At 43.7% G+C, this 20,875-nt stretch overlaps 1 pseudogene; it reads left to right on the forward strand.

Annotated features, from left to right (window-relative positions):
- LOC129735022 (ankyrin repeat domain-containing protein 26-like) overlaps positions 1 to 20,875 on the forward strand; it is a 64,690-nt pseudogene that overhangs the window by 20,539 nt on the left and 23,276 nt on the right.

Consider the following 20,875-nt stretch of genomic DNA (forward strand, 5'->3'; position numbering starts at 1 on the left):
ACCTTTTATGCCTTCTTATAATTAGCTCATACATATTACAAAAGTTAAGCTCATTATTGGTTAGTTGCCTAAATACCAAGCCCGCCCCTTGTTTCTCTTCTGTAGTTATCTGTTCCCACCTGCAACATTCTTTTCCCACCAAAATCTTCCTGTTACTGTGTAACAAGGACAGCCAAAGACAGTGTATTTTGCTTTACTTCAGATAAGCTGAGAGCGATGCGCATTTTTGTCCAGCCAGCTGGACTATGTCTATGTGACCCTTTTCAGCTAGCCAGTTATCCACAATTCCCCCGTTTTTATTTTGGGCGACATAGGCCTGGTTGACCATTTTCAATAACAGCGTTTTAACACAGGAAAATACACAGCCAACTTATAAAATCTCAGTTCAGAAGTATAATATCAGAAATACTTGAAAAATAAAGTTAGCTTGAAGCTTTAATTTAGATGCTCTTTCTGTTCCAGTGATACAAAAAGTTTAAAAACATTCAAAGGTAATTTTACAGTTCTGAACATGGACTAATGCAAGCTCAAAACCCAAAAAGAAACCAAAATGATGTTTGACTAGGAATATTTGCAAATATTTTAGTGGAAAATCCCTGACCATTAACAATTTTCTGTCCAAATAACAGCTGCCCTTATGCAACCAACCAGTCCATACAATTTCTGAAGAATACCTCATTGATATCAAAGAATTAACAAAGGGAAAAAATTAGTTCTAAGCTATATACATTCATAAGTGGATTTTTCAATAGTTACATACAGATTTACACACTAAGCCATAATGGCTTGTAGGTGATACACACAAGAAGAGTACGTTGCTTATCTGTCTGAATGTCTATGCTAAATTTGACAACTATGCCACAAGCCAAGCCTACATGGGTGCTGTGTGTTATGCACGTTCCTTAACAAACAGAAGTATAATAGACAAATTCCCAAGATCTAGTCCCCAACCTAATTATATTATTTTGTAGCCAATTAAGGAAAATAACACAAATGTGCATATCTACATGTGCACACACCTTTTAGTTCAGAACCAATCTGTGATAAAAGGCCTTAGCCTTATGGCATCATCGAATCTTAACGAGTACAGTAATTAAAAATGCAGTCTTACTGTAAGTGCGATTTATGCTGACATTCCCTCAAATGCTACACGTGTTTCTCACTCAACTGCCTCAAGTTAAAATAGTAGTATTTGTTAATATGTATTAAAAAATCATTAATTCTCTACAATAGCAGTTGACTTCCATAACACTATGTAAGCAAAAGAGGCTTAAGATGGGTTTTCTGAATGCTAACAATTTATTTTAGACTGTCTAAACTCAGGTCTTGAAAGATTTCACTCTGCCAGACGTAGAAACACTGTTGCACTCCAGTTGTGATATCCCTTTTCCCAAGTTGTCACATGCACATCTTGCTCAAGCAACATTATTGTTAAAGTTTCTCTCTGCTACATAAAAGCATGTTGCACTTGTAGATATAAAAGACAGCACTCTTACTTAGATTATTACCTTATTACCTCATAACTCTTAGTATACCTTGTATCTCTGATTTCATCACTTCAAAAATTCACCAGAAGCAGATAAAACCACAGCATCAGACTAAACTACACCTTAACTGCTGATTCAAATAAAGGCATTCTCTTCCACATATGCCTAATGCTTACAAATAGTGTTGGCTGGTTTTGATCAAGAAACTATTATTACAATAACGATCAAAAATAATAATCCGGTTTGCAAAATGCCTTTAAGCCAGCCTCCTAGTCCCAACCAATTTCCACATTCAGAATACTGCATAAATACAGAATACAGAATAAATTATCTCCATCAAGGCAAAAAGGCTTCTTTTTAAACACAGAGATGTTTGCTAGTTCAAAGCAGAAACCCATTTCTTGTAGGTGACATCTGAAGCACTTTTTTTTTTTTTTTTTTTTTTGGGGGGGGGGGGGGTGGGGGTTGGTGGGTTTGTAATCAATTCCGTATTTTTCCTTGAGAAGCTTAAGCTGTTCCTCTTGTTTCAGGAGAGTTTCCAACTCTGATTTGTCCAATAGGTCCGTATTTCCCAAAGATATCCTACATTTCCTCTGCTGTGATTTTATACGGCAGGTTCCAAATATAAAGGATCCGATTGACCTCTGGGGGCAGCCAGATGTTAGCTCGCTTGGCCGCTTGCATCGCCATGGCGCCGATCGGAGCGGGGGGGGGTGGAGGGGGGGTGCCGCCTTGGAGAGAAACCGCGGCCGGGAAGGGGCCTGCCGGGCCGCGCCGCCGCTCGCCGCTGCCGCGGGGGTCCCGGATGCTATCCCATACGCTAATAACCCGAGTAATTCCTTTTTACAATCTATGTCCCGAACGCTCCGCTTTTCTAAAAAGCATATGAGCGAATCGTACGTCGCTTGTCTCTCCATACCTTCGTCAGCGCTGTTGCAGCCTTTGCGAGACTTCGGCGACGCGTGGCCGGCGGGACCCTCTGTAGGTGCTCCCGGGCGCGGGGACTGTGCCCTTCCGCCTCCTGCGCTGCTTTCAGGACCGGTACCCGAATCTCCGTCGAACCGTGGCTCGCAGGTTCAGCCCTCTCTAGGGTCCCTGTTCGGGCGCCATTTGTCGCGACGGAGGGAAGACACAGTTGCTCAATATGAGTGATCAGCAGACTTCGCTTATTGAACCTTACAGTCACCTTTTATGCCTTCTTATAATTAGCTCATACATATTACAAAAGTTAAGCTCATTATTGGTTAGTTGCCTAAATACCAAGCCCGCCCCTTGTTTCTCTTCTGTAGTTATCTGTTCCCACCTGCAACATTCTTTTCCCACCAAAATCTTCCTGTTACTGTGTAACAAGGACAGCCAAAGACAGTGTATTTTGCTTTACTTCAGATAAGCTGAGAGCGATGCACATTTTTGTCCAGCCAGCTGGACTATGTCTATGTGACCCTTTTCAGCTAGCCAGTTATCCACAGAAATTAATGGCTCTAGCAAGGCATCCCGGGAGCAGGTGGTGTGCTGAAATATACCTCGGTGTATGCGTTTGCTCCCTCCTCTAGCCTGCTGTTCAGCACTGTCCATACCCTTCCATGATGTACGCTTCCTACACCGTACTTGCTGTCATCTCCCCTTTTCAGGCAGTCCTGAAAGTCTGCTTTTCTTTCAGGGGCTCAACACCCCCCCCCCCCCATTCCTGATTGTCTTGGTCCTTTGAGCATGTGCTGTGGCTGATTCCAGGCTAGGGGGCTGTAGGCTAGGCTGTCCAGGAGCTGCAGGTGAGCCACAAAGGGGAATTCTTGGGCTCGTGCCGTAGCTGTAGTTTGCAGGAATTATTACTTGCCTGGCTTTATCTCTACCTGTCTGGCAGTCGTTTTGAAACATGTACAAACACGTTCCTCTGAGGCTTCCCTCTCTTGTTTCATGGAAAATGACCAGCAGGCTCAGAGGCAGGGGAGGGAGGTGAGGAAGAGAGGCAAGATGGGAGGAAATGAGTGTCAGCGTGTTGTCAGGAATTCTTTTTTCTTTGGAAACAAGGCTAAAGTTGAGGCGGCTAGCTGGTCGGCTATGTATTGGGGAGAGGGTATGTAACCTTAATGGGGGTTTTTTGTTTCTTTGTTCTGAGGTTTATTGATTTGTATAGTTGATAATTTGTGTTGTATTTTGTATTAATCACGCTTGTTAATCGGATGAGAAACAATTTGCCATTCAGGTTTTAGAGTTTCTGCAATTGGCTATTGACAATATAAACCAGAGAGAGGTGAACAGATATGCAGAAAAGTAAGCGGACTTGGAACTCTTTGTATTCTCTACTTAGAAGTTACAAGTTCTTTGGCATCTGTGCTTTAGGCGAAGAAAAAAACCAGTATTGTTGTTCTTTTGACAATAATAGAGATGAAACTTCTCTCTAGGAGATGTATCTTCCTCCTTCTCCTCTCGCTCTTCTCCCTCTCCTGTATTTGCAATGGGTAAGCAACAGGTCCTCTCTTGCCCTTTATTTTGCAGTGACGGTGTTCTGGTAAGACACACAAATACTTGTTAGAGGTTGTTCAGTTAAAACTTGAGTTTTGGTTATGCGTGTATTCCACAGTAATGTGAAGCGTAGCCCCACAACGGACCGGTATGTTACGATATTCCCGACACAGAAAGGTTGCCTTTTCGTGGCTCATTTCATGGCGGCTGTTCTTCCTGCGTGGCTTTATTCAGCTGCGTCATGCTGGTTTTTAGCCATATGTTACCTTGAAGGTCAGGTGCCAAGAAGTAGGTGTAGATGTAAAAATTTCTTTCTTTCAAACATTTTATGTTTGGATTTGGGTTTAAGGAATTTAGGTTGCTTCGGCAAAGCATCATGATTCCTGCAGCACAAATATTTCTGACTCTAAAAGGGTTGAAATGCCATCCTTGACAACTTGATTTCCTAAATCTGGAGAACAGGTACAGTATCTTTCACAATTAAATGTTCAGTGAGGGCTGGAATTTCCCATTCTATTTACTTTGTTACTGTCGCATAGTAATACATTCTTAAAATCTCTTTTTGAGGCAAAGTAGTGGTGTTCTCGTGTTTTCTGTATAGAAGAGTAGCTGCTGTCCACTGCAATCTGCAAAAAGTCATTATGTAAGAGAGTTTATGAGGAGGGAAGCCTCAGAATAGAGTGGAGAGGTGAGGACTAATTGGAAAGAGCTCAGATGACCAGAAGTCATTTTTCAATGCTAGCTAGAAGAGCAGACAGAGTAAAAGGTGGGGGATTCGCATCTTTTTGTGTGCGCTGCACTGCAGGCATCCGTTAATAAAAATGCATGGTAGCAATAGATGACAGGCAACAATACTGGAATCTGGTTTACCCTGTGAATTTTTTATATACGTTTTTTTGAATGGTGGTCTCTTCAGAAGCCTCGGAGTAGGGTTCTGCCAGTGTTTTGACTAAGAATTTCTCCCTGTGCTAAAAGCGAAGAACTCTTGACAGCGAGGAGTCATCCTCTTTCACAATGTTGACAGAAGCCAATAGAAGCCAGTGTTGGCAGAAAATAGACTCGTGAATTACTGCTCCAAGGAAAGAAGAAATTTTACTTGCAACAGCTAATGGGAGAAGTCCTTATCTTTTTAGTTGATGTTTTTGAGTTATTTTTCCAGTGGTTGGAGAAAATAATTACGGACTGGAGTTACTGACACGATGAGAACTGGAATTTTGCAGGTAGAAGAACACTGTAGCCTTTCACCTTTCCTGCTTCTTCCTTGTTCTGTACCCATCATACAGAAATGTCAAGATTGATTAAACCCTATGGAAAAGGGTTCTTAGGGGCTCCAACGTTGTTAAAATCTTACCTAAAAAGGGAGACTTCAGGCTCAGATAGCTGCTGCTGAAAACTTTCCCGTTGACCGTGATGGGCAAGGCTGCAGAGGAGTTAAGGGTTGCTTTTCATTCTAGCAGCATGGCGCCTAGTTTTGAAGTGACTGCACTCTGAAACAGAATCCGAAAGACGAAGACACCTACGTACTCTGAACAGAGAATGTGACTTGCATCCTTAGAAGGCCCGTACAAAAGAAAACCCTGGGTGCTCGCAGGTCTGCTTTTATCCAGCTTTCAGGCAGATACGGTTGACCAGAAAAGCTGGTCATTCAGCCTGTGCTGTGCACAGGGGAGGTGTCACAGCTCTCCTGCATCCACAAAATATCTAAGTCTATCTTCTAAGCAAAATTGTGGTGCCCATGTTACATGATGGGAGTGATGGCGCATATCAAGTTGTATGGTAGGAAGCTGCCTGCATTTTTCTGTTTGTGACCTGAGTGAACACTGGTGAAGTGACAGAAGAAGTCTGGTAAGCGTACCTTCATGGAAGCAGAGTAGGAGCAGCCCCGTCTGTCTGACCGACTGACCACCCGCTGCTGTACTTGGGTGGAGAGGCTCCTAGGAGTAGCACATAGACAATGAAAGTTTGTGAAAGGAGTCACCTGCAGGAGAAAATGCCAAAAGCGAGGTTGGCCCTGTGATTCATCAATAGTAGACCCTTTTGTATTTTTATGATCTTCTGGATTTTCTTCCTGTCTTGCTCGCTTTTCTTGTGCGAAGAATGTTGCATCCCTCTCTAGCAGCAAAGCTTTGTGCATAGCCGTCTCCTGCTGGAGAGGAGGCAAGAGGTGGCGATCCAAAGGAAATAGCGTGGTATGTTGTGTGCTGGGTGTGAAGAAACCCTCGAATTCAACACTCGCTCCTTAGTTTGTCCTCAGCAACAGAACCGCTGTGCACCTTTTGGGCGCAGGGGTGATGGGGAAAAGCAGAGTGAAATAGAAGGGCTCAGTGTCTCCCCTCTTCCTGCATTTGTAGGTGCCCTGACTGCAGTGGGAGCAGAGGAAGAGGAAGATGCTGAATCTCCCTGGGATTCTGAGGTATTCCCTGTGAAGGACACCGGGGTTCCCAGTGGGGCGGGGGTGGGGAGCGAGATCCAGAAGCACTCGGAGCTTGGGCCCTGCCGCGGCTGAGGCTTATTTCCCCTTCTCCTGGTTCTGCTGTATGTTTGTAACTGGGGGCCCTTGAAATACTTGTGCTGTGTGCTAGCTGCTCAGCGAGGCTTGGGGTGAAGGTAGGTCGAGCTAATGATTTGGGTCTCGTGGCAGCTGGCCCTTGCAGTTGGGTTTCTAGTACAGTATTGCGGCAGTGAAGTTTCTTGCTGCTTAAAATAGTCTGAGCTTCTCAGCGGGGCTGGCGGGATTGTTGCTTTTTCACCACACAACTCTGTTCCGCTGACGTGTTCAGTGGTTGCCCTTAGGGTCTGCAGCCTAGACGATGAGCTGCTTTGGGAAAGAGCCTTTCTACCTTTTTGGCCCTTTTTGAGAGTAATGTTCAACAGAGATACCGCACGTGCTGGCTGTGTTTGCCCTTTTAGTTCTTCCTGTCTGTGGTAATGGGTTAGAAGAAAGCGAGCAGAGTCTGTAGCTTACGCCCTCTGACTTTTCTTGTGAGGAAGAAGGAACTCTTCCCCACCCGCTTCTTAAAAATACAAGGCTCAAATGCTGCTGCGTTGTTTTGGGGTTTGTTTTTTTTTGTAGAGCCTTGGTTTCTGTAAGCTTTGTCTTGCTTGTCTTTGTTCAGCCCTTGCAACCGGGAGTAGCAATGTGTTCGCTCCCCACTGCAGGACGTGTGCCTGGGGAACATCAGCACAAATTTGAGTATCGGGTACGAGTTCAGTCGAAAGTTGGGCCCCCCCCAGACCTGCGGTTACGGGTTCGCAACCCACAGCTCGAGTTACCGTGTTAATTCTCTCTTGCGGCTGTGCAGTTTGCCAGCGTGACAGACTAGTTTAGATGAGTTGTGAGGTTTTTGCCCAAGATCTGAAAACACACAAGTCTGCTGTGATTTTCCAATATACTGTGCCTTGACGTGCCCTTTCCAAGGGGCTGATCAAAGGCTTTTGTGATTCCATGCTGTGCAAGTTGGCTTAGCAGGAACATTTTGCGTAGAAATGAGTTGAGAATTTGTACCGATGCTCACGCCCGTGTGTTACGCTCTACAGACGGATTCTGAAAGTCCGGAAGAAGGATCACCTGGTGTGTTGCTTCCAGCTGCAGACAGACACGGAGCACGCTCGCGGATTGTTTCAGGGGAGCGCCACACTGGTAACTTCGTGGTGGACTAAATGTTTGTCTGTAAACACGTATAGGCTGAAGTGAGCTTTTATCGATGTCTGCCTTAGGAATGCGCTTACGGTGTGGGTGCGCGCTATAGCAGTGAAGTGCTTAGTATTTGTTAATTAACACCAGCTCTCACGGCGCTTGCTGGCAAGTTGTAAGGGAAGTTACCTTGTTTGCGTTGCGTGTGTCCTTTGGATGTGTTTGTATCTCCTTGGGTTCGGGTTCTTGTGGCATAGTGCTGAAAGTGTATGTGGTTTAGGGCTGACCTGTCTGAACACCTGAACGTTCTTGGATGATAACGTAGCAGGAGAAAGCTATGATCTGGCCAAGCACTTTCCCCCCGTCTTAATTTTTGATACCTTGCTGTTATGCTTTGCCTAGGAGCTAAAATGTGACTGAAAGTTCAGGGTTTGTTGTGAAGGGCTTCTGCCTGTAGTTTGTGCCGCTGTCTCTTGAGCATCTGGAGTGTAGAATGGCAGGGAAGTTTTGCTGTTGGCGTAGAACTCTCATCTGAAGGATTTCTCCTTTACTAAACGGTCAGTCCTGCTTGTAGTGTAAGTATGATAGAATAGCTGAAGAAGCGTATCCAGTTTTAGTTTAGTAAGCTGGAAGCAAAACTTTAAAAGCTCCTGGGAGCTTGTAAATCCCCTTGCTGAGTAGTTGTCATGCTTTGTATGATTCTACTAAGAGAAGTTTAAAGTCAGCGTAAAAAGGAGGTAAAAGGTGATTACGCTAATCTTTCTAAGGTTTTTCTGTACTGCTAGACCACCAAGTTTACTGAAATCAAATGCTGTTTGCTTTTTAACCGCTTTTGTAAACATGAAAATTTTGCTGTGGAGCCCTTCTTAGTAACATTTCGTGCACTTCTTTCATGAGAGGACTCAAACTGTAAGATGACTAAAGCAGAGGACTTGAGAAATATAGGTGGGCCAGTAGATTGTGTGGGTTTGTAAATGATTTCCATGTTGGCCAAAAAATTTTTTAAAAATTACATATTTGGAACTGTGCTATAAATGCAGATTACAACCAATTGTAAGGTGTTGGTTTTTTTCCTTTCCACACAAGCTAGACCCGAACAACCTGATAAGAACTAGTTTGCTTCTACCTCATTGAATGATGTGTATGAGGTGTCTGTGTCCGCACCCACGTTTCCTCTGTCCCATCAATGGAAAGGAAAATACTCCTCGACATTAAACACTTGTAGGATAATCGCAGTCGTAGTGCTGCTGGCCTGTTTTATGGTAATTCGTTACAGCAGACCAGCTTTGGCTTTTGAAATAATCTTTGTAGAAGGCAGGATTCAGCTCCTCAAAATAAGTATTTTGATCTTGTTGTTGTGTTAACAAGCATGTCCTTCCTGCTTCCTATGGATTGTCCTAGTTCTGTGAGTATTATTTCTTAAATCCAAGGCGCACGATGGGAAGCGTGCGTTGTCCATTTCTTGTATACCGATACAAATGCTGGATGTTGAAGTGGATTGAATGTTAAGTATCGCAGTCTCGATGGAATAAAGCTTGCGAGTAATACTTAGTTGTAGAAACTGCTGATGTTGAATGGAGTGAAAGGTACCTTCAATTAAATGAAGTAACACTTCCCAAAACGTTTTTTTACCTCCAGGCATTTTGGAGAACCCCGACAATTCCCAGGTAAGTATTTGTTTGTGTCAGACTGACTACTTGTCCTGCTCGTTAAATATTATGTAGTTACTTTAAGTTTGATTTTTTTTTTTTTTTTTTTTTTTGTCGTCATTGGGTTGTCTTTCATAGCTGAAGACCCCTGCATCTGTTTTGGAAATGAATGAAACCTCTCCTAAAAAATTGCAGCAGAAATCAGGTAATGTTCACGGCATGTAGTTCTGGGTTTAGCTTCGTAATCTTTCTAGACGGGAGTATTTAATAAAGCATCTGATTGATTTGTTTTGCGGATCTGTTGGAGGAATTTGGTTTAGGACACGCAGAAGATGTTGAAGGTGTTCATAACAATCTCTTTGTAGTGTTCTTTTATGAACAGACCCATTGTACTTGCAATTTTCTTTCTAATACGAAATTAATGGCTCTAGCAAGGCATCCCGGGAGCAGGTGGTGTGCTGAAATATACCTCGGTGTATGCGTTTGCTCCCTCCTCTAGCCTGCTGTTCAGCACTGTCCATACCCTTCCATGATGTACGCTTCCTACACCGTACTTGCTGTCATCTCCCCTTTTCAGGCAGTCCTGAAAGTCTGCTTTTCTTTCAGGGGCTCAACACCCCCCCCCCCTTCCTGATTGTCTTGGTCCTTTGAGCATGTGCTGTGGCTGATTCCAGGCTAGGGGGCTGTAGGCTAGGCTGTCCAGGAGCTGCAGGTGAGCCACAAAGGGGAATTCTTGGGCTCGTGCCGTAGCTGTAGTTTGCAGGAATTATTACTTGCCTGGCTTTATCTCTACCTGTCTGGCAGTCGTTTTGAAACATGTACAAACACGTTCCTCTGAGGCTTCCCTCTCTTGTTTCATGGAAAATGACCAGCAGGCTCAGAGGCAGGGGAGGGAGGTGAGGAAGAGAGGCAAGATGGGAGGAAATGAGTGTCAGCGTGTTGTCAGGAATTCTTTTTTCTTTGGAAACAAGGCTAAAGTTGAGGCGGCTAGCTGGTCGGCTATGTATTGGGGAGAGGGTATGTAACCTTAATGGGGGTTTTTTGTTTCTTTGTTCTGAGGTTTATTGATTTGTATAGTTGATAATTTGTGTTGTATTTTGTATTAATCACGCTTGTTAATCGGATGAGAAACAATTTGCCATTCAGGTTTTAGAGTTTCTGCAATTGGCTATTGACAATATAAACCAGAGAGAGGTGAACAGATATGCAGAAAAGTAAGCGGACTTGGAACTCTTTGTATTCTCTACTTAGAAGTTACAAGTTCTTTGGCATCTGTGCTTTAGGCGAAGAAAAAAACCAGTATTGTTGTTCTTTTGACAATAATAGAGATGAAACTTCTCTCTAGGAGATGTATCTTCCTCCTTCTCCTCTCGCTCTTCTCCCTCTCCTGTATTTGCAATGGGTAAGCAACAGGTCCTCTCTTGCCCTTTATTTTGCAGTGACGGTGTTCTGGTAAGACACACAAATACTTGTTAGAGGTTGTTCAGTTAAAACTTGAGTTTTGGTTATGCGTGTATTCCACAGTAATGTGAAGCGTAGCCCCACAACGGACCGGTATGTTACGATATTCCCGACACAGAAAGGTTGCCTTTTCGTGGCTCATTTCATGGCGGCTGTTCTTCCTGCGTGGCTTTATTCAGCTGCGTCATGCTGGTTTTTAGCCATATGTTACCTTGAAGGTCAGGTGCCAAGAAGTAGGTGTAGATGTAAAAATTTCTTTCTTTCAAACATTTTATGTTTGGATTTGGGTTTAAGGAATTTAGGTTGCTTCGGCAAAGCATCATGATTCCTGCAGCACAAATATTTCTGACTCTAAAAGGGTTGAAATGCCATCCTTGACAACTTGATTTCCTAAATCTGGAGAACAGGTACAGTATCTTTCACAATTAAATGTTCAGTGAGGGCTGGAATTTCCCATTCTATTTACTTTGTTACTGTCGCATAGTAATACATTCTTAAAATCTCTTTTTGAGGCAAAGTAGTGGTGTTCTCGTGTTTTCTGTATAGAAGAGTAGCTGCTGTCCACTGCAATCTGCAAAAAGTCATTATGTAAGAGAGTTTATGAGGAGGGAAGCCTCAGAATAGAGTGGAGAGGTGAGGACTAATTGGAAAGAGCTCAGATGACCAGAAGTCATTTTTCAATGCTAGCTAGAAGAGCAGACAGAGTAAAAGGTGGGGGATTCGCATCTTTTTGTGTGCGCTGCACTGCAGGCTTCCGTTAATAAAAATGCATGGTAGCAATAGATGACAGGCAACAATACTGGAATCTGGTTTACCCTGTGAATTTTTTATATACGTTTTTTTGAATGGTGGTCTCTTCAGAAGCCTTGGAGTAGGGTTCTGCCAGTGTTTTGACTAAGAATTTCTCCCTGTGCTAAAAGCGAAGAACTCTTGACAGCGAGGAGTCATCCTCTTTCACAATGTTGACAGAAGCCAATAGAAGCCAGTGTTGGCAGAAAATAGACTCGTGAATTACTGCTCCAAGGAAAGAAGAAATTTTACTTGCAACAGCTAATGGGAGAAGTCCTTATCTTTTTAGTTGATGTTTTTGAGTTATTTTTCCAGTGGTTGGAGAAAATAATTACGGACTGGAGTTACTGACACGATGAGAACTGGAATTTTGCAGGTAGAAGAACACTGTAGCCTTTCACCTTTCCTGCTTCTTCCTTGTTCTGTACCCATCATACAGAAATGTCAAGATTGATTAAACCCTATGGAAAAGGGTTCTTAGGGGCTCCAACGTTGTTAAAATCTTACCTAAAAAGGGAGACTTCAGGCTCAGATAGCTGCTGCTGAAAACTTTCCCGTTGACCGTGATGGGCAAGGCTGCAGAGGAGTTAAGGGTTGCTTTTCATTCTAGCAGCATGGCGCCTAGTTTTGAAGTGACTGCACTCTGAAACAGAATCCGAAAGACGAAGACACCTACGTACTCTGAACAGAGAATGTGACTTGCATCCTTAGAAGGCCCGTACAAAAGAAAACCCTGGGTGCTCGCAGGTCTGCTTTTATCCAGCTTTCAGGCAGATACGGTTGACCAGAAAAGCTGGTCATTCAGCCTGTGCTGTGCACAGGGGAGGTGTCACAGCTCTCCTGCATCCACAAAATATCTAAGTCTATCTTCTAAGCAAAATTGTGGTGCCCATGTTACATGATGGGAGTGATGGCGCATATCAAGTTGTATGGTAGGAAGCTGCCTGCATTTTTCTGTTTGTGACCTGAGTGAACACTGGTGAAGTGACAGAAGAAGTCTGGTAAGCGTACCTTCATGGAAGCAGAGTAGGAGCAGCCCCATCTGTCTGACCGACTGACCACCCGCTGCTGTACTTGGGTGGAGAGGCTCCTAGGAGTAGCACATAGACAATGAAAGTTTGTGAAAGGAGTCACCTGCAGGAGAAAATGCCAAAAGCGAGGTTGGCCCTGTGATTCATCAATAGTAGACCCTTTTGTATTTTTATGATCTTCTGGATTTTCTTCCTGTCTTGCTCGCTTTTCTTGTGCGAAGAATGTTGCGTCCCTCTCTAGCAGCAAAGCTTTGTGCATAGCCGTCTCCTGCTGGAGAGGAGGCAAGAGGTGGCGATCCAAAGGAAATAGCGTGGTATGTTGTGTGCTGGGTGTGAAGAAACCCTCGAATTCAACACTCGCTCCTTAGTTTGTCCTCAGCAACAGAACCGCTGTGCACCTTTTGGGCGCAGGGGTGATGGGGAAAAGCAGAGTGAAATAGAAGGGCTCAGTGTCTCCCCTCTTCCTGCATTTGTAGGTGCCCTGACTGCAGTGGGAGCAGAGGAAGAGGAAGATGCTGAATCTCCCTGGGATTCTGAGGTATTCCCTGTGAAGGACACCGGGGTTCCCAGTGGGGCGGGGGTGGGGAGCGAGATCCAGAAGCACTCGGAGCTTGGGCCCTGCCGCGGCTGAGGCTTATTTCCCCTTCTCCTGGTTCTGCTGTATGTTTGTAACTGGGGGCCCTTGAAATACTTGTGCTGTGTGCTAGCTGCTCAGCGAGGCTTGGGGTGAAGGTAGGTCGAGCTAATGATTTGGGTCTCGTGGCAACGGGCCCTTGCAGTTGGGTTTCTAGTACAGTATTGCGGCAGTGAAGTTTCTTGCTGCTTAAAATAGTCTGAGCTTCTCAGCGGGGCTGGCGGGATTGTTGCTTTTTCACCACACAACTCTGTTCCGCTGACGTGTTCAGTGGTTGCCCTTAGGGTCTGCAGCCTAGACGATGAGCTGCTTTGGGAAAGAGCCTTTCTACCTTTTTGGCCCTTTTTGAGAGTAATGTTCAACAGAGATACCGCACGTGCTGGCTGTGTTTGCCCTTTTAGTTCTTCCTGTCTGTGGTAATGGGTTAGAAGAAAGCGAGCAGAGTCTGTAGCTTACGCCCTCTGACTTTTCTTGTGAGGAAGAAGGAACTCTTCCCCACCCGCTTCTTAAAAATACAAGGCTCAAATGCTGCTGGGTTGTTTTGGGTTTTTTTTTTTTTTTTTTGTAGAGCCTTGGTTTCTGTAAGCTTTGTCTTGCTTGTCTTTGTTCAGCCCTTGCAACCGGGAGTAGCAATGTGTTCGCTCCCCACTGCAGGACGTGTGCCTGGGGAACATCAGCACAAATTTGAGTATCGGGTACGAGTTCAGTCGAAAGTTGGGCCCCCCCCAGACCTGCGGTTACGGGTTCGCAACCCACAGCTCGAGTTACCGTGTTAATTCTCTCTTGCGGCTGTGCAGTTTGCCAGCGTGACAGACTAGTTTAGATGAGTTGTGAGGTTTTTGCCCAAGATCTGAAAACACACAAGTCTGCTGTGATTTTCCAATATACTGTGCCTTGACGTGCCCTTTCCAAGGGGCTGATCAAAGGCTTTTGTGATTCCATGCTGTGCAAGTTGGCTTAGCAGGAACATTTTGCGTAGAAATGAGTTGAGAATTTGTACCGATGCTCACGCCCGTGTGTTATGCTCTACAGACGGATTCTGAAAGCCCGGAAGAAGGATCACCTGGTGTGTTGCTTCCAGCTGCAGACAGACACGGAGCACGCTCGCGGATTGTTTCAGGGGAGCGCCACACTGGTAACTTCGTGGTGGACTAAATGTTTGTCTGTAAACACGTATAGGCTGAAGTGAGCTTTTATCGATGTCTGCCTTAGGAATGCGCTTACGGTGTGGGTGCGCGCTATAGCAGTGAAGTGCTTAGTATTTGTTAATTAACACCAGCTCTCACGGCGCTTGCTGGCAAGTTGTAAGGGAAGTTACCTTGTTTGCGTTGCGTGTGTCCTTTGGATGTGTTTGTGTCTCCTTGGGTTCGGGTTCTTGTGGCATAGTGCTGAAAGTGTATGTGGTTTAGGGCTGACCTGTCTGAACACCTGAACGTTCTTGGATGATAACGTAGCAGGAGAAAGCTATGATCTGGCCAAGCACTTTCCCCCCGTCTTAATTTTTGATACCTTGCTGTTATGCTTTGCCTAGGAGCTAAAATGTGACTGAAAGTTCAGGGTTTGTTGTGAAGGGCTTCTGCCTGTAGTTTGTGCCGCTGTCTCTTGAGCATCTGGAGTGTAGAATGGCAGGGAAGTTTTGCTGTTGGCGTAGAACTCTCATCTGAAGGATTTCTCCTTTACTAAATGGTCAGTCCTGCATGTAGTTTTTTTCTTATTTTGTGTTAAGATTGTTGTCACAAGTAGGGTGATTCAAGATGCACTTTAGGTGTAAGTAAGTAATATGAAGTCATGCTGTTTATAAAAATGTGTGGTTTTTCACTGCAGGTGAGAACTCGGGATCTACCTTTCATATGTCATCATCAGGTGAAAAAGAAGACATGAAGGATGGCATTGAATATTATGGTGTGCAGGTATGTAAACCCAAATATTTTGGATTGCAGTCTGATTCAGTAGGCTGTATTATACACTAAGGTAAAGAAAACTTACCAGTCAGTGAATAATGCTTATGGGACGTCCTGTAGGTGAAGGCTGCGTTACAGTCTGAAGGAAAGCTGGATACAGTCTTCTTATGGTGGGGTAAAATCCTTGTCACTATGTCGGATGCTTGCTGTTACACTGATTTTTTTTCATTTGGTTTGCTTAAATTTTGAGGGGTGTTTTTCCTCTTGTGCACTGCTGAGAAACAGTGCGGGCAAATGCGGGTTTTATTGCCTGTGCAAAATGCACGTTCAAGTGAAGAGGGAGATTTGTCTGTAATAGGCTGATCTGTTTGATGAAACATGCCGGTCTTCCTCTTTGTAAGACAAGGATCAAAGAGAACACCTTGAGATGTGGTGACCTTTCTGAGGCTTCCCCAGCCTCTGCAAAATACGCTCTTGTTTGGCCACGCGAAGTGTTTGAAAAGGGTTTCTCAGAGGGTATCCTAGAGGGGAATAAGGCAGGCGTCCCGCTTGTGTTGGGCGTGCGGGGCAGGGCTGCACAGCGGGGTCTGGCGTCCTCTGGAACACCCGAAGGGACAGCGTAGCAAATGATTTCCACCCCACAGCCGGGCATCACGAGAGAGGGACGTGCCTAATTCTAGCAGGCAAAGCGCAGGACTTAAGGCTGTTGCAAGGCGGTAGTAGTTGGCCAGTGAGCTTGGGAAGGGGGAGGGTGAGACAGGTGGTGTCTGGCTGAGGTGCTCCTTCCCTCTTGTGAGCGGAGGGGTCTTTGCCGCGGGGGAACAGGGCCTGGCTGACGAGAGGAGCGCGAGGAGCGTGAGGGTCTCAGCCCGCTGGGACACCAAGGCTGCAGGCCCTGTTCAGAAGGCACCACGAGCCGAGGAGGCGTGTGGGCAGGACTGTGACACGGGGCAGAAGCAGTCGGAGCTGTTGAGAAACAGAGCGTGGGGACAGGGGCTTGAGGGGGCTGGGTAGGGTTAAGGCGTAGTGCGGTTTTCCTGCGAGCTTGGGTTCCTGATTCCTGGGATGAGGGCAGGAGCAGGCAGGTTTCCCTAATAAATCCTTTCCTTTGCACCTTGGAGTGGAATTTATTATTTCTGAAGCTTGGGTGAAGAAATAATCCTCCCTTAGCCAGTTCTCTGTGTGGTGAACGGTAAAAAGCTTGTCATGTTCATTCCCGTTGGGTTAGCTTAGGTGGCCGGGGACTGTGCAATGCCAGACGGTAGAGCGCGATGGAGGGAGGAGGGTGGGTGAGGAAAATGTTGGCAGATTAATGAAAAATGGTATTAAAGCAATAAACCGTGAAAAATAAACATGCTCTGTGACAAATGCCGGCAGTTACAGAAAGCAAGCAGGCTAAAAGGTAAAAGCAACCCTAATGCCTAGGCAAACCTAACCCAAGAAACTGCTGACTCTGAGTCCTTCTCTTGTTAAGAAGATGGTGTGCAGTGAACCTTTCATTTAGTGTCCCTTGATTTTTGTAGTGAAAATGGCTTTCAAAATGCCTTATTTCTATTATAGGATGAGTTTGCAACAGAAATTGCATAGATTAACTGTAACATTTTTTCTTGATAATCTTTCTGTCTGTACCTGTTTACTTAAGGATAAATATATTTTAGAAACTACCAACTTGACAGAAAAAACCAGCACATGAAAATCACACTGATAAGGCAGAAATTTTACATCAGAAATTTCACAGCAGAAAATGAGGAATTGCACAGTGCTGACAAGCAGTTAAGTCCAAAACCTTGGGAAGAAAGATATGCAAGAATGTGAGTTGAAAATGAGAAAAGGGAATTGAAAACAAATTGTAAAAATGTTACAGCAGAGCTAAAGCAGCTGCCTGGTGAAATTCATGAAACTGGGAAAACTCCTTCCCTTGTGGAAGAAATGTCAGAAGATGGCTTCAGTGCTGAGCTGAAGAGTTCTCATGTTGTTTTGTCTCATGCAACAGAATCAAGTAACAACTTAGAAAGTAAAGGTGAATTTGGAGATACTAAACTTATGCTAGGTGGAAAAGTACCCAAAATGGAAACTGTAATCCGAGTCTTGGTGTCCTTTCTGATCAAGATAACTGAAATGCAAACATGGAAGATACCTGGAGTACAGATGAAGAAGATTGCACAACCAATATCAGTGATACAAAGATGCCTCTAGCAAAAGGAGAGAGAGAAAAAAAGCGCCTCCTATGGAAACGGAAGAGAATGAAAATGGAAGTAGTAGAAATGCAGTGGGAGGTCCTGAATACTCCCCGAGATACAGCTTTAAAACAAGTCTTTTGGATGACATTTCTAATATTATTCCTAAAATAAGACAGTTCCTACACGTGGTGAAAATGCACTTCTTGTAACAGAGAGGGAACTTGGAAAAGACTCTGGATTTAGTGATGATGTTCCCAGGGACTGCTTTATCGACAACAAAATAGGAGAAACAGAAATGGAAAGTCTTTTTGCAAGTGCTCAGCAATCATGTGTCATGCTGAAAAGGAATCTTGATGAAGAACTAAACCAAGATACGGGAAGATTTAAGGGTAAGGTAGGAATGCTGCAAATAGTATTCCTGGCTTTGGAGAAAGAGAAGGTACAGCTGCCAGAAGAGGTGGTTCACCTGCTACTCTTTAATCTCGCTCCGGATCAACGGTGCTGCTCACTTTAGCTATTCGTCACGAAGGGGAGATGCTTCCTACAAATTGGGTTTTGTTCTAATGGAAATAGGGGACTGGTGAAGAAAGAGGGCAGTGGAGAGTTGTCTTTTCCCCCATTTTTGGAAAACGGAATGCATTATTGTTCCAGTTTAACAATAGGTGGCACTTGGTTCCAGTGCAAGTAGTTATCACTTCATTGCCTTTAAAAGAAATCCATACAATTATATCAGTTCTGATTCTGAATCAAAGAATGAAAATAGCTTCTAAACAGGGTCCTGACTACTAATTCATGTGCTGTGCTATCTGCGTGGTGTGTCTTCATTGCCTTTCACTAAAATTCCTCTTTCCTGTGAAACCAGTTGTGTTTGTGGGTTTGGGATCTTTTTTTCTTTCCTCTCCTTGTTCGCAGATCCACTTGATTTTTTTTCTGGTGGTGTTACAACTAACATTGTGCAGTCCTCCTAACGCTTTGTCCATCAGTAATGTTTTCACTTTTTTCTTGTTCCTGTTTTAAGAGACACTATTGTTTTCTAAGGGCTGTATTTTTGTTATGTCTTGCATGATGAGTGAATTCAAAGTACTTTCAATGGCATAATACACTTTGTAGTGTAATTTTGTGAAAATGCTTCTGTATGAATTAAAAAAAATCATTTTATATTATTTCAGGGGTAAACCCTGAATTAATCAATCTTGGATGTGGTGTTTCTGTCTTCTAGAAATACGTGAAGCTTAACTTTGTTTTTATAGGTTAAGAAGGAAAAAAGCAAACAAAGATGTTCAAAAGTGCAGGCGGTGGCAAAACAGGAGTGTGTGGATAAATTAATTAACATCACTAATCGGCAAATGAAACAAAAGATTACTGTAAGGAAGAATGACTGTTTGAAAATGGAGAGTGAAAACACGATAGAAGAAAAAGACAAAAGGAGTTTTTCATCTGGGGAGAGCTCAAAATTGATTAAAGTGCCAATGAAAGGGTAAGCTAAGGAAATAATCTCTAGCTCTTATTTGTAGTGCTATGTAAGTGTCTTAGGTTTTCTGATACTGTGGTAGTTGAAGTAGTTTCCTCAGTGGTGAAAGCCATAGTGAGTAGTCCACTGCTTCTCAAAAAATGAAGAAAAATTCTTTTTTGACAAAATGAAGCGCACGATGGAGGTTCAAATTTATTGCCTGCTCTAAAAAAAGAAAAGGGGAAACCAAAAGAAAACCCCCACCTAAATTCCTGTGATTTCCATGTCAACACTGAGGTAAAATGCATCTTCAAAACCAGAACTGAAGACTGGAAAAAGCAGTTATTTTTGTAGGAAAAGGCCACCTAGAAAAGAAAAGTAGGAACTTGGGGTTTGCTACTCCTCCCTTTTCTAGGTGATTTTAGTGATCTCCGTGCAGTTGGTGTTTTCCTTTTCATTAAGTTAATATGCCCTTTGTCAGGAGAGGGGAAAAGATGATATTACCAAACCAATCTCAAAAGTCTAAAGAAGGCACACGTATTTTTATGCAGACCTAAGCAGGAGCTTTTTCTGTCTGTCCTTCAAAGGAATCTCTGCTCTAGGTGCTTTCTGTACCGTGGCTATTGGATATAGTCCAGCTTAACCTGGATCTAGCTCAGATTCCGCGTGTCCCCCTCACTCCTAGGGGAAGGGTTTTAAATACTTGGGCATATTCCACGATCTTTACAGTCAAGTCTGTGATTTTATCATAGATATTTTTTGTCTCGGTTGTTTCTGGACATCATCTTAAGTATGTCTGTTTCACAGAAATATTTTTTATAAACCTATTCACTTGGTGATTTTTTTTCTTTCTTTCTGTGTAATGCAGTAAAATTGCCCTGAATGCCAAAGGTGCAAAGAAAAGTAAAAGACAGCCTTCAAAGCAGAAGGCTCATCAGCAGATGAGCTCTTCCAGTGGCAATCATGGTCAAGTACCGGATGAGAGCACTTCCAGTGAAACATCTGAGGATGAAGGAAGGTGTGCCTATAAGGAATGTTGAAAATAAAACTTACTTAATGATAAAAATTGGCCTGAGAGCTAGAGGCTAGTTTGGGTTTTTGTTGTGTGTTTAGGTTTTTTGTAAACCTGACGCCTATGAAGATTCTTGTTCTTTCATGTGACCACCTGATGTTCTTTCTTGTTCTTTCTTGTTCTTTCCTGTGACTACCTGATGCGCTTTGTGTTGACAAACACTTCACTTTTGTTTAGAGTGCTTTTGAACATGCTGGCCAAGTCAACAATGAGGTCACGTGCACAAATTCTGATTAATTACATGAGTGTGTGCACAGGCATAGAAGTATTTCATGTGTTTAAAAAGGGTGAGGTATCTCAGTTTTTTTCACTGCAGGTACCTCAGGATTTTTTGCCCTGCTCCCCGCTCCACCTTTTCTCTTGCAGCTGTTCCCTCCTGACTTCTTGCCCACCCTGAACTTACTTGTGTGGGTTGTGGCAAAGTGCGAAAGAGAAGTTGTTGACACTGTTCAGCCCTAGCTAAAAATCTGGTGTGTTAGCAACACTGTTTTGGTCAGAAATCTAACGCACAGCCCTGTGTGGGCTGCTGTGAAGAAAATAAACTGCATCCCAGCCAGACCCAGGACACCAGAGAATCCAAAATTACAGTTCTTTGACCTGTAGGAGAAGGATTCTCAGTACTGAAGGGAGCTGAACCCCTGGTATTAAACAGGGAATGCACGTAACCATATAGCTCCATGTCTGTAGCTGTAAGATTTCTGTCACTTTGCGTGAAGTTTAGGGAACAGTTATTTCAACTGTTTGCTTAATATCTTGCGGAAAAATTAGCCTTCCAGTAGACATTAATAGCACACAATAATTGTTTCAGTCTTGAACTATATCTAGCAAAGTTACTATACCAGATTTTAGTTTAATTCAGTTCTGCAATTAAGTTTTCAAAGCTACGGTAGGTATTATTCATAATGCAAAGTAAGCATTTCAGTACTGAAATATATTTCTGTTTTCTAGACCTGCAGCAACAACCAGGAGTGAAAGGAACGAGGTACTGTAAAACTAGTTTCTTGGTAAACAGTCTCTATCAGCTTTTAATCACTTCGATGGGAGCAGTGTTTATGTAGTGATCAACCAGATGTACAAATTGCTGCTGGTACGCAGCTTTATTGTATTTGAGACAAATCTGTGGG

Source organism: Falco cherrug, unplaced genomic scaffold (genome assembly GCF_023634085.1).
Source record: "Falco cherrug isolate bFalChe1 unplaced genomic scaffold, bFalChe1.pri scaffold_108, whole genome shotgun sequence".
Taxonomy (NCBI): domain Eukaryota; kingdom Metazoa; phylum Chordata; class Aves; order Falconiformes; family Falconidae; genus Falco; species Falco cherrug.